Genomic DNA, 13,185 nt, shown 5'->3' with positions numbered 1-13,185 from the left:
AGATAATCTGGGTGTTAGAAACCATCCCATAATTAAACACATTAACATTTCTGCAGTTAAACATAAGAATATTCACATTAAGTAGGAAAATTAGACTATAAATAACATCACATCAGTTCAGGTCAGGTTTTGTCTCTGAATGGTTTACCAAAAAACTTTATTTTTCCAAAAAATTTTTTTTTTTTTATAGAGACAGTCTCACTTCATCATCCTCAGTAGAGTTCCGTGGTGCCACACACCTCACAGCAATCTCCAACTCCTGGGCGTAGGCAATTCTCTTGCCTCAGTCTCCCCAGTAGCTGGGACTACAGGCGCCTGCCACAATGCCCGGCTATTTTTTTGTTGCAATTTGGCTGGGGCTGGGTTTGAACCTGCCACCCTCGGTATGTGGGCCCGGCGCCCTACCCACTGAGCCACAGGCGCCGTCCCTTTTCTAAAGGTTTTTAAAAATTATAACTATAAGTAAGAGATTTTGGAGTTTGTATGCATTTGTTCAGATGTATAACAAATTGTTTTGAGAGTAAGAATTTTGTGGACTGGCGAAATGTAAACATCAGTTTTGTGGGTTTTTTTTTGGAGACAGCATCTCCAGCTGTTGCCCTGGGTTGAGTGCCGTACTGTTGTAGCTCACATCAACCTCCAACTCAGGAACTCAAGCAATCCACCTGCCTCCGCCTCTCAGAGTGCTAGGATTACAAGTGTGAGCCACCACGCCCACACCAGTTTTGTGTTTTAAGAGAAACAGCTAATTGCTTGGCAAGTGGTAGGCTATGTACAACCACTTGGCTTAACTAATCTTCTAATTATTTTAGGTGTTTCCTGTTATACATACATGTGACAGATTTGCGAATATGTATTTTTATGAGTAGTACATGTTTATTTTGGTGAAAAGCACTTCTTTTGATTAAATAAAAATATTGAAAATACTTGGATTATAATAGATTCTTAGTAATTGTTACTTTCCTTTTCTTTATTTTTTTTTATTACATCATAGCTGTGTACATCAATACAGTCATGTGGTACAATGTGCTTGTTTTATATACAATTTGAAATATTTTCATCAAATTGGTTAATATAGCCTTCATGGCATTTTCTTAGTTATTGTGTTAAGACATTTATATTCTGCATTTAGTAAATTTCACATGTACCCTTGTAAGATGTACCATAGGTGCAGTCCCGCCGATTACCCTCCCTCCACCCAACCTCCCCCCATCTCTCCCCTCCATCTCCCGTTTCCTCATATTCTTGGGCTATAATTGGGTTATAGCTTTCATATGAAAGCTATATAAAAGCTATAAATTGGTTTCATAGTAGGGCTGAGTACATTGGATACTTTTTCTTCCATTCTTGAGATACTTTGTTTTTTTTTTTTTTTGTAGAGACAGTCTCACTGTACCGCCCTCGGGTAGAGTGCCGTGGCGTCACACGGCTCACAGCAACCTCTAACTCTTGGGCTTACGCGATTCTCTTGCCTCAGCCTCCCGAGTAGCTGGGACTACAGGCGCCCGCCACAACGCCCGGCTATTTTTTTGTTGCAGTTTGGCCGGGGCTGGGCTTGAACCCACCACCCTCGGCATACGGGGCTGGCGCCCTACTGAGCCACAGGCGCCGCCCCGAGATACTTTGTTAAGAAGAATATGTTCCAGCTCCATCCATGTAAACATGAAAGAGGTAAAGTCTCCATTTTTATTTAGGGCTGCATAATACTCCCTGGTGTACATATAAACAATTTATTAATCAGGCTTCTTCCATGACTTAGCAATTATGAATTGGGCTGCAATAAACATTTTGGTACAAATATCTTTGTTATAATGTGATTTTTGGTCTTCTGGGTATATACCTAGTAGAGGAATTGAAGGTCGAATGGCAGGTCTATTTTTAAATCCCTGAGTATTCTCCAAACATCTTTCCAAAAGGAATGTATTAGTTTGCATCCCCACCAGCAGTGTAGAAGTGTTCCCTTTTCTCCACATCCACGCTAACATCTCTGGTTTTGGGATTTTGTGATATGGGCTAATCTTACTGGAGTTAGATGACATCTCAAAGTAGTTTTGATTTGCATTTCTCTGATGATTAAGGATGATGAGCATTTTTTTTTTTCATATGAATATAGGCTGTGCACCTGTCTTCTTCAGAGAAGTTTCTCTTCAAGTCCCTTGCCCAGCCTGAGATGGGATCACTTGTTCTTTTCTTGCTAATACGTTTGAGTTCTCTGTGGATTCTAGTTATTAAAACTTTGAGACATAACCTGCAAATATCTTTTCCCATTCTGAGGCTGTCTGCTTGCTTTACTTACTGTGTTCTTGGCTGTGCAGAAGCTTTTTAGTTTGATCAGTACCCAGTAGTGTATTTTTGAAGCTGCTTCAGTTGCCTGGGGTGGGGGGTCTTCCTCATAAAATATTCACCCAGGCTGATTTCTTTTAAGTGTTTTCCCTGCACTTTCTTCTAGTATTGTTATAGTTTCATGGCTGAAGTTTAAATCTTTAATCCAGTGAGAGTCTATGTTAGTTAATGGTGAAAGGTGTGGGTTCAGTTTCAGTCTTCTACAGGTTGCCAGCCAGTTCACCCAGCACCATTTGTTAAATAGGGAATCTTTTCCCCAATGAATGTTTTTCATTGGCTTGTCAAAGATCAAATAACGGTAGGTAGCTGGTTCTCTATTCTGTTCCATACATCTACCTCTCTGTTTTTGTGCCAGTACCATGCTGTTTTGATCACTATAGATTTATAGTATAGCCTGAAGTCTGGTAATGTGGTACCTCCTGATTTGTTCTTATTTCTGAGTAATGTATTTGCTATACGAGTTTTTTTGTGATTCCATATAAAACGAAGTACTATTTTTTCAAGTTCTTTAAAGTATGACAGTGGGGCTTTAATAGGGATTGCATTAAAATTGTATATTGCTTTGGGTAGTATGGACATTTTAACAATGTTGATTCTTCCCAGCCATGAGCATGGTATGTTTTTCCATTTGTTAACATCTTCAGCTATTTCTTTTTTTTTTTTTTTGTAGAGACAGAGTCTCACTTTATGGCCCTCTGTAGAGTGCTGTGTCCTCACACAGCTCACAGCAACCTCCAACTCCTGGGCTTAAGCGATTCTCTTGCCTCAGCCTCCTGAGCAGCTGGGACTACAGGCGCCCGCCACAATGCCCAGCTATTTTTTTGTTGCAGTTTGGCCGGGGCCGAGTTTGAACCTGCCACCCTCGGTGTATGGGGCCGGCGCCTTACCGACTGAGCCACAGGCGCCGCCCATCTTCAGCTATTTCTTTTCTTAGAGTTTCATAGTTCTCTTTATAGACATCTTTCATGTCCTTTGTTAGGTAAACTCCCAAGTATTTCATCTTCTTTGGCAGTACTGTGAATGGAATATAGTCCTTGAGTATTTTTTTAGCATGACTATTGTTGATATATATAAAGGCTACAGATATAGGAGTGTTGATTTTGTAACATGAGATGCTTCTGTATTCCTTGATCACTTCTAAGAGTTTTGTAATAGAATCCCTGGTGTTTTCCAGATGTACCATCCTATCATCTGCGAAGAGTGAAAGTTTGATCTCCTCTGACCCTATGTGGATACCTTGATCGCATTTTCTTGCCCAATTGTGATGGCTAAGACTTCCATTATAATGTTAAAAAGCAGTGGAGACAATGGGCATCCTTGCCTGGTTCCTGATTTGAGTGGAAATGATTTCAATTTAACTCCATGCAATACGACATTGGCTGTGGGTTTCCTGTAGATAGCCTCTATCAATTTAAGAAATGTCCCTTCTATATCAATTTTCTTAAGTGTTGTGATCATGAAAGGATGCTGGACATTATTAAAAGCTTTTTCTGCATCAATTGAGAGAATCATATGATCTTTGTTTTTTAATTTATGTGATGGGTTATGTTTATTGATTTACATATATCGAACCAGCCTTGAGACCCTGGGATAAATAAAACCCACTTGGTCATGGTGTATAATTTGTTTGATGTGTTGCTGGATTCTGTTTGCTAGGATCTTGTTGAGTATTTTTGCATCAATATTCATTAGTGATATTGGTCTATAATTTTCCTTTCTTGTTGGGTCTTTTCCTGGTTTGGGGATCAAGGTGATATTTGTTTCATAGAATGTGTTGGGTAGTATGCCTTCTTTTTCTATATTTTGAAAAAGGTTGAGTAATATAGGTTCTAGTTCCTCTTTAAAGGTTTGGTAGAATTCTGATGTGAAGCCATCTGGTCCCGAGCTTTTCTTTTTAGGGAGATTTTGTATGTTTGATGCTATTTCACAACTTGATATAGGCCTATTCAACATTTCCACTTGATTCTGACTGAGTCTAGGAAGGTGGTGTGCTTCCATGTATTGGTCTATTTCCTTCAGATTTTCATGTTTTTTGAGAATAGAGTTTCTTGTAATATTCGTTATGGATTTTTTAAATTTCTGAGGCATCTGTTGTTATTTTGTCTTTACCATTTCTGATTGGTGAAATTAGATATTTTACTTTTTTTTTCCTGGTTAGGTTAGCAAAAGGTTTATCTATTTTATTTACCTTTTGAAAAAACCAACTTTTTGATTTATTGACTTTCCTTTTCTTATTTTCTTTCTTTCTTTCTTTTTTGAGATGGTCTCACTCTCTCTATCACCCTGGATAGTGCTGTGTTTTCAGCCTAGTTTACAGCAACCTCAACTCCTGGGTTCAAGCGATTGCCTGCCTCAGCCTCCTGAGTAGGAGGGACTACAGGCACCTGTAACAACACCTGGCTAGTTTTTCTATTTTTAGTAGAGACAGGGTCTCCTCCTTGTTCAGACTAGTCTTGAACTTCTGAGCTCAAGGGATCCTTCTGCCTTGGCTTCCCAGAGTGCTAGGAGTATAGGTCTGAGCCATTTTGCTTGGCCAGTTTTCTTATCAAATTTGTTGCCCATTTAGATATTGTCTCATCCCCAGCACTGTTAATATTCTATACTGGATAGTTCTTTATTTTGCAGAGTTATCCTGTGTATTGTAGGGTGTTTTAACTGCATTCTTGACCTCCACCCACTGAAAACTAGTGGTGCCTCAAAAGTTTTGAGGATTTCTATTGTCTCTAGACATTGACAAATGTCCCCTGGGGCGCAAAGATGCCTCTGGTCAAGAACCACTGATTTAGATGGATCAGATACATTATTTAATTATTTTTGAGATAGAGTCTGTCACCTTCGGTAGAGTGCTGTGGCATCACAGCTCACAGCAACCTTAAATTCTTGGGCTCAAGGGATCCTCTTGCCTCAGTTTTTTTCTTTTTAGTAGCTACGGGGTCTCGTTCTTGCTCAGGCTGGTCTCAGGCTGGTCTTGAACTTCTGAGTTCAAGTAATCCACCCACCTTAGCCTCCCAGAGTGTCAGGATTATAGGTGTGAGCCACCATACCTGGCTACCAGATACATTTTTTAATAATAAAAATTTATTTAGTTAGTGAGATAGAAAGAAAATGGCATATGTAGAGACTAGGCTTTATTTAAAAAGATACATTGCCACCAGCCCTGCATAAACCACTCATAGCATGTATATTTTTATAGCTATACTTTGTCTTCATATCCTTTCAGTGGGGAATTTGTTTCTTAATTTAACTATAAATGCCATATCATTTTATTTTGAAATATTAGCTTACCTAGAAAACAAAGATAAATTTGAATAGAAATTGCCTTCAAATAGTTAATAGTGAGCTAATCTTTAGTTTTATATTGTGGTTTACTTGCCACTAGATGGAGCCATTCTCATAATGAAATGAAGAAAACTGAAAAATGCTTTTTGTTTTTTTTTTAACATTGAAGACATATCTAAGCTTCTATTTTTTTTTTAACATTGAAGATATATCTAAGTAGTATGCTGAGTTAATGGATTTTTTTTTAACATCAAATACGTAATTTTCCAAATTTTTCTGTAGGTTTTTTTTTTTTTTTTTGTGGTTGAGACAGGGTCTTGCTCTGTCACCCAGGCTGGAGTGCATGGTGCTACGGTAGCTCACTGCAGTGTAGGACACCTGAGCTTAAGCGATCCTCCTGCCTTAGCCTCCTAAGTAGCTGGGACTACAGGAGTGTTTTCTCATGCCTGGCATTTAAGACATTTTTTTATAGAGGTCTCACTATGTTGCCCAGGCTATTTCGGATTCCTGGTCTCATGTACTCTTCTTGCCTCAGCCTCCCAAAGTGCTGGATAGAGATTTGTTTGGAGGAGGGTTTTGTAAATTTGTAATACTTATTTTACTTTAAAAATCCATGTATTGGCTGGGCGTGGTGGCTCACACCTGTAATCCTGGCACTCTGGGAGGCCGAGGCGGGTAGATTGCCTGAGCTCATGGGTTCCAGGCCAGCCTGAGCAAGAGTGAGACCCCCGTCTCTAAAATATAGCCGAGCATTGTGGCTGGTGCCTGTAGTCCTAGCAACTAGGGAGGCCTCAAGAAAAAAAAAAAAGAAAAATCATATATTTATTAATTTTTTTTTTTTTTTCCTTGAGACAGAGTCTTACTCTGTTGCTCTGGGTAGAGTGCTATGGTATCATAGCTCACAGCAACCTCAGTCTCTTGGGCTCTTGCCTTAGCCTCCTATGTGGCTAGGACTACAGGCACCTGCCACAATGCTGGGCTATTTTTAGTGATGGGGTCTTGCTCTTGCTAAGGTTGGTCTTAGTCTGGTCTGAAATTCCTGAGCTCAAGTAATCCACCTACTTTGGCCTCCCAGAGTGCTAGGATTACAGGCATGAGCCACAGTGCATGGCTCTTACATTTCCTTTTTTTTTTTTTTTTTTTTTTTTTTGCCATTTTTGGCCAGGGCTGAGTTTGAACCCACCACCTCCAGCATATGGGTCCGGCGCCCTACTCCTTTGAGCCACAGGTGCCGCCCTCTTACATTTCCTTTTGTAAAAATATTTTGTTATTTTTGCAAAAGTGAAAATTGGGACTCAAATTGGTTTAGGTGAGAAACATCAACTAAAGTTGAAATATTTGTTGTTTGAATTGGTTTCAGCTATAAGGTGGAAAGGAAATTTACATGTTGGGTTAAGATACATGCATACAGGGCAATACCTGTGGCTCAGTGGGTAGGGCGCCAGCCCCATATACCAAGGGTGGTGGGTTCAAACCCGGGCCTGGCCGAACTGCAACAAAAAAAATATCCGGGCGTTGTCGCGGGCGCCTGTAGTCCCAGCTGCTCTGGAGGCTGAGGCAAGAGAATTGCCTAAGCCCAGGAGTTGTAAGTTGTTGCTATGAGCAGTGTGATGCCACGGCATTCTAGTGAGGGCAATAAAGTGAGACTCTGTCTGTACAAAAACAACAAAAAAAAAGATACATGCATACAAAAATCTGTTCATAACTCACATCTTTGTGACACCTTTTTTTTTTTTTTTTTGCGCAGTTTTGGCCGGGGCTGGAGCTGAACCACCACCCCTGGTGCATGGGGCTGGCGCCCCACTCTTTGAGCTACAGGCGCCACTCCCTCTTTGTGACACTTTTTTGAAGCACCTTTTCTTATAAAGAAATGGAGATAATGGAGTTTATAGAATTTCGTGCTCATAGCTATTTATTTCTAAGGAGTGTCTTTTTGTTCAAGGTTGATCTCTTTATGTTTCTTCTCTTTCCTTCATTATAGTTATATCATTTCTATTTTTTTCAGCCTTTGTGATTTAACTAGGTCCTTGTCTTGAGCCTATAAACATACCATGGCATTTCCTGTTAAATATTCCACCCATCCCCGAAAAAATAAAAACTGTTACTGTTGAACTTCAGTAATTTTTATAAGTAAGAATTTCTAAAAATAAGAAAATGAAGTAAAAATAAATAAAATAAGAACTTCTTCCTGTTGAATCCATTTATTCCTATTCACTTTATTGTAGTCTGGAATCCTTTGCTGAGCGCTTTTAATCAAATAGTGACTTTTGGTTCTAATAATTATGTGACATTTAAATAGTTGAACAGTTGAAACTTCTCTTTTCTTGGCAGTTTATTCTTGGTACTTTTTATATTTTTTTCTTACTTGTTCTTGAAAAGTTTGGTTTTCTTTAGATTCCATCTCTAATATTCTTATTTTATGTGCTGATTCTTGGTGATTTATCCCCACCAGCAGCAGCTTTCTATAGTTGAGTCTATGTTGATTATTCTCGCATCTACAGCACCTGCCAAACTTCTCTTTGAAGCTTTTTACTATTATTTTCAAATGTTTTAAAGTCTCATAAAAATCTTAAACTTAGCATGTCCAAACTTGACTTCATTGCCTTAAGAATGATTTAAGTTCTTATAATTCTTAAAGTAGTAAATGGTATTACTGCTCAACTATTCAGCCAACTCAGAAACAAAAGACACTTTTTACATCTTTTCTCTCAATCTGGGCACTTGCCTTTCACAGTGCAGAGTCAACCTTTATGGCTTGAATTTGTCCTGTCTTTTTTTTTTTTTTTAATTTTATTCAGTTTATTTAAATAAGGGTAAGGCTACTTAAAAGACTTTTTACATACAAAAATGTACATTACAAGGTTAAATTTTTCTGTACTGAATTACAAAACCTGCACAAGCATTTAATAAAAGAGCACACTTACATTTTGACCATGTTGTGTAGCTTCTAAAAATTACTGAAGTTCAACAGTAAATAGAGGAAGCTCTTACATATGATTTGATCTACTGGCAGTTTACTTACTGTAAGTTTTTAAAAGGTCACATTGCTATCGAATGAGTCTCTAGATCGGTTTTAGAATCTTCTCTCTAAACTTAAGTCAACCAAAATAACAATTTTGAAACTGGGATTTCAAATAACAATCCCAGTTGTGAGGAATCTTAATACTAGCAAATATATTATGGCCTCATAGTAGTAGTTGAACCAACTTTCCAAAGTGTCTGGTAGCTGTTTACATTAATAAGGCTATTTGGGATAACTGTACAGTCTTTATGGCCATTGAGAAGCAATTTAGTACCCTGCCACTGCAGGGTCTTGAAACTTTCCAGAATTTACACAGCAGTCTATGATCCCTCATATGGAAGAGAATTGCAGGTCAGCCTGTTTTCACCTCTCAGTGAATGAGTATGGCTAAGCACAATGACTTGCAAACCTAAGCCTGAAGCTTTAGGATCTACACGAATAAGGAAGGAGAATGGAAGTAAAGAAAGTATGGGGAAGTCGTGGAAAGGAAAACAGGGAACAAAGAAGGAGAGGAAGAAAAGAACAAGTAGCAGGTGGAGCAGATGGTAGGAAGAAGATGGCAACAAGTAGTAAAGTGCCTATAACTATACCCCACAAGCCACCACCGACTCTAATATCTATTATCTGCCTACCCCCAAAATAAGGAAAACTGCCTTTCATGGAATATAGAATCAAAAGCAACAATATTAACCAATGTTAGTGAGTAAAGGGTAGTCCAAAGTTGTTCACCATTCAAATCAAGTTCTAACCTTTCAAGTAAACTAAAAAAACAAAACAAAAACAAAAAAACCCCTTCAAAACATAAGCCTCCCAGTGCTGATGCTCCAGATCCCCATCTTTTAGCCTGCTATATTATGTGGAGAAAGATCTTTCAAGACAAGCCACAGTCACATACCTCCGGAAGGCACACCACTCTAAGATGGGAAATTATGTAATACATAGTACGTGGTTTAGTGCTTCTCCACGTTTCAAAATAATATGCTGCTATATAAGCACGGATTCTATTTTTTTTTTTTTTTTTGTAGAGACAGAGTCTCACTTTATGGCCCTCGGTAGAGTGCCGTGGCCTCACACAGCTCACAGCAACCTCCAACTCCTGGGCTTAAGCGATTCTCCTGCCTCAGCCTCCCGAGTAGCTGGGACTACAGGCGCCCACCACAACGCCCGGCTATTTTTTGGTTGCAGTTCGGCCGGGGCCGGGTTATGAACCTGCCACCCTCGGTATATGGGGCCGGCACCCTACCGACTGAGCCACAGGCGCTGATTCTGACTGTTCATAATATAAACTTCAATTTGAAGCAACAGTGTTATACAGTTCAGCTGTTATTACCAGCCTACTCTGTAAATTAAATATACAAATTAAAAATTCATTTCACTGAGTAACTAAAAATAAGTTCCCACTGACTTAAAATCGTCAAATGGCTAACTCTCTCAACTAAGAAATGCAGATGGAAGCAGAGGGGACAACTAAATATAAAATATTTAATTTGTCATTCTACTCTAAAATCTGCACTTTTAAAATCTCCCTTTTTTTTTTTTTTTGTTTTTTTGTGGTTTTTTGGCCGGGGCTGGGTTTGAACCCGCCACCTCCGGCATATGGGACCGGCGCCCTACTCACTGAGCCACAGGCGCCGCCCTAAAATCTCCCTTTACATACATTTACGTACAGGATCACAGATGCCCACCAACATAATATATATCAGCCCTGCAGATAACTACTTAACAGTTTACTGTAACAATTTATGCAACGCTTAGTATGTATCAATTATGTCTTACATGTATAGATTTAGAATGTGAAATAAAGGCAAGATGGTTAAAAAACTATTGTGCTAAAGTCTTAGAACAGACTTAATTAATTAATTAATTTTTTGGAAGGCTGTTCAAAAGCTGAACTAAAATGTTTAACAGATCAAAAGAAGAATAAGACTCCTCAAAAACACTGAAAAAGGCAAACCCTAATTTTAAGATCAGTCATCGGAGGAAAAAAGTATGAAGTATTCTTTACTCAAGGCTAAAAATACATAGCAGGAAAACAGAAACTATAACTTACTAATGTTAAGATAAACCCTACTTTCCCAATGACTTCCACTATACAATTGGGAATAATATTACCACTTGAATAAAAATAAACAAAAAACCTTACTAAATAATCCTATGTGAGACAGCCCTGTGGGAAGCTTGGGACCTTCACCCAAGCCAGGAGTCCTTTTCTGCGTGTGTGCTCCGCAGTGACTTCTCCAGCAGCTCATCCACTGCCAGCTCTACATCACGGATTTCCCCCTTCACTGCTGTATATCCTAGACTCCCATACATTCTAGAATCCTAACCCCTCACCCCATTCTTTAAACTTTTCTGCCATCAAGTACCACCTCTAGCATGATTACTCAGCCTAAAATATTTTTAAATCAACTTCATTCTGAAATAATTAAGCTCCTAGGAGGCAGTAACAGCCAAATTCACAGTGAGACCACAGACTGCTCATGGAAAGACTAGGGAAGAATGCTGCATGACAAGAACATTCTCAAGGATGAATCAGGTACAGGATTGACCAGTTAACCCATAATATACTGATCTATCAATTCTGTTACGATTTCAAGAAAAGGAGCAGTGGCAAGCGTTGATTTCTCACTTGCTTTCTATGGGAAAAGTAATGTAAGCAACTAAAGAACAGCAATTTTATCTGTATATCCTGAATAGTTTTCCAGCAGTACTACAAAGATGCTTTTCTTGGTGAACCTTTGAGGATGAATGTGGCAATAGTTACTAAAATACTGTGACAAACTGTGATATGCTTCTGCTTGGTAAAAGAAATTAATAAAAATAGCAAACTGTAAAATATTGGAGTTTGTAAAACAATCTCCAATTTCCCCAAAGACTCTAAAAAAGGCTAATGAGAGTAATTCCTACAATTCATTAAATGCTTTATACCAGACTTGCAGCTAATGATTTGACTAGGGTCAATAGAAATGACATATACTAAGCTATTAGTTTAAAAAGAAATTCTTCCTAATCAGGGCATGACAAGCAAAAAAAAGAAAGAAAGAAAGAAAAAGAAAGGAAAAGAAAGAGGGAAGGAAAAGAGAAAGCTTTTATTTTTCTGAACCTATTTTAAACCTCTAAGAAAATTCCATAATAATCAGGATCTCTGTAAATACTGTCAATATATGTATATGAACTTGTCTGAAAAGCTACAGTTACAGTTATATTTACATTTTTGGAAATTTTCCTTCATGGCCATGTGACATGTTGTATCTTTCTCTTTGCTTCTGGGGGCTTCAAATTATCCATGGCCTCTGCTTCTTCTTTAGGAGCAGCTCTCGTTAACTTCACTGGAGTAGTTCCAACAGGGGACAAAGGTGGTGACTTCACAGACCCCAAAGGACTTTTCCTATGCATTAAGTCATGGTTCTGTTTAGTGTCATTATTGTGTTCTGTTTTATTGTTCATAGGCGAATTGGAAGACAAAATTAGGGGTGAAACACTTGAAGAGGAATGTGATAATTTTCGAAAGGCATTACTGGTCAAGCTTGCCTGAGGGGGAGGCTTGAGTAGATCATTATCTCCATTCTCTGTCTTTTTCACTTTTATGCTTGTACTTGTAGAATTTTCGTCAAATACAATGAGGGGTCTTTTCCTTAATCCATCTACAGTGCTACTCCTTTTAGTCTCATTTTTTATCTCATGTTCTCTTTTCCGTCATTTTGCCCCATCTATTATTTGGCAAATCCCTCTGAGGCAACGGTATTGCATGCTGGACATAAAGGTCAGTAAGATTGTCTTTATTTTTACATCATTTTCAACAGCTATGTTCTTCTGCTCCAGAGTGAGGAGAAGGAACTCCTGAGATAGCAGCTCCAGGTGCAGCAGCAGCTCCGAGTCTATGCAGCTGCGACCGCCCACATCCCCCGCCATCGTCGCCAGGAGCTGTCCTGTCTTGTTTCTCCCATCACCATGACTCTTGTCTCACACAGTAATTACTGGGGTGCCTCCTACTGGATTTCTTGTCTTCATTCTTGCTCTCTCTCGTTCTTACGTCAGCTGCTATGCCAGTGGTTTGTCTAAAACGAAAAAAAAATTTTTTCTTTTTTTTGAGACAGACCCTCAAGCTGTCGTTTTGGGTAGAGTGCCTGCTGTAGCGTCACAGCTCACAGCAACCTCCAACTCATGGATTTAAGCGATTCTCTTGCCTCAGCCTCCCAAGTAGCTGGGACTACAGGCACCCACCACAGTGCCCGGTTATTTTTTGGCTGAGCTACAAGCGCTGAGTCAAAAAACCGAAAAATTTTATTGACATGCTTAGAATTCTTTAATATCTCTCCGTTATCTTTATAATCTGTTTAGTTTAGTGTACAAGTTTCTTCTTGGATTTTCGTCTTCAGAATTTTAGCCCCCTTATCCTCTCCAACTGCCCTTGCATTCCTTATCACATTCTATACCATGACCATTCTGACTTATTTATAGTTTGCCTTATGTGCTTTTCTGATTCATATGTTTACATTTACACAGATTATTCCTATTTTCTGCTATTCTTTTGTATCCTT

The 13,185-nt window shown here is 38.8% G+C and overlaps 1 protein-coding gene and 1 pseudogene across 5 annotated transcripts in view; one reads left to right on the top strand and one right to left on the bottom strand.

Annotated features, from left to right (window-relative positions):
• Positions 1-13,185, top strand: part of RNGTT (RNA guanylyltransferase and 5'-phosphatase) — a 425,603-nt gene that overhangs the window by 50,166 nt on the left and 362,252 nt on the right. The gene's annotated exons all lie outside the window — the stretch shown is intronic.
• LOC128586124 (ashwin-like) lies at positions 11,779-12,562 on the bottom strand (annotated as a pseudogene).

This window comes from Nycticebus coucang, chromosome 5, assembly GCF_027406575.1.
Source record: "Nycticebus coucang isolate mNycCou1 chromosome 5, mNycCou1.pri, whole genome shotgun sequence".
Classification (NCBI taxonomy): domain Eukaryota; kingdom Metazoa; phylum Chordata; class Mammalia; order Primates; family Lorisidae; genus Nycticebus; species Nycticebus coucang.
Note: the sequence above shows the minus strand (reverse complement) of the source record. Positions and strands in the feature narration are given on the sequence as shown.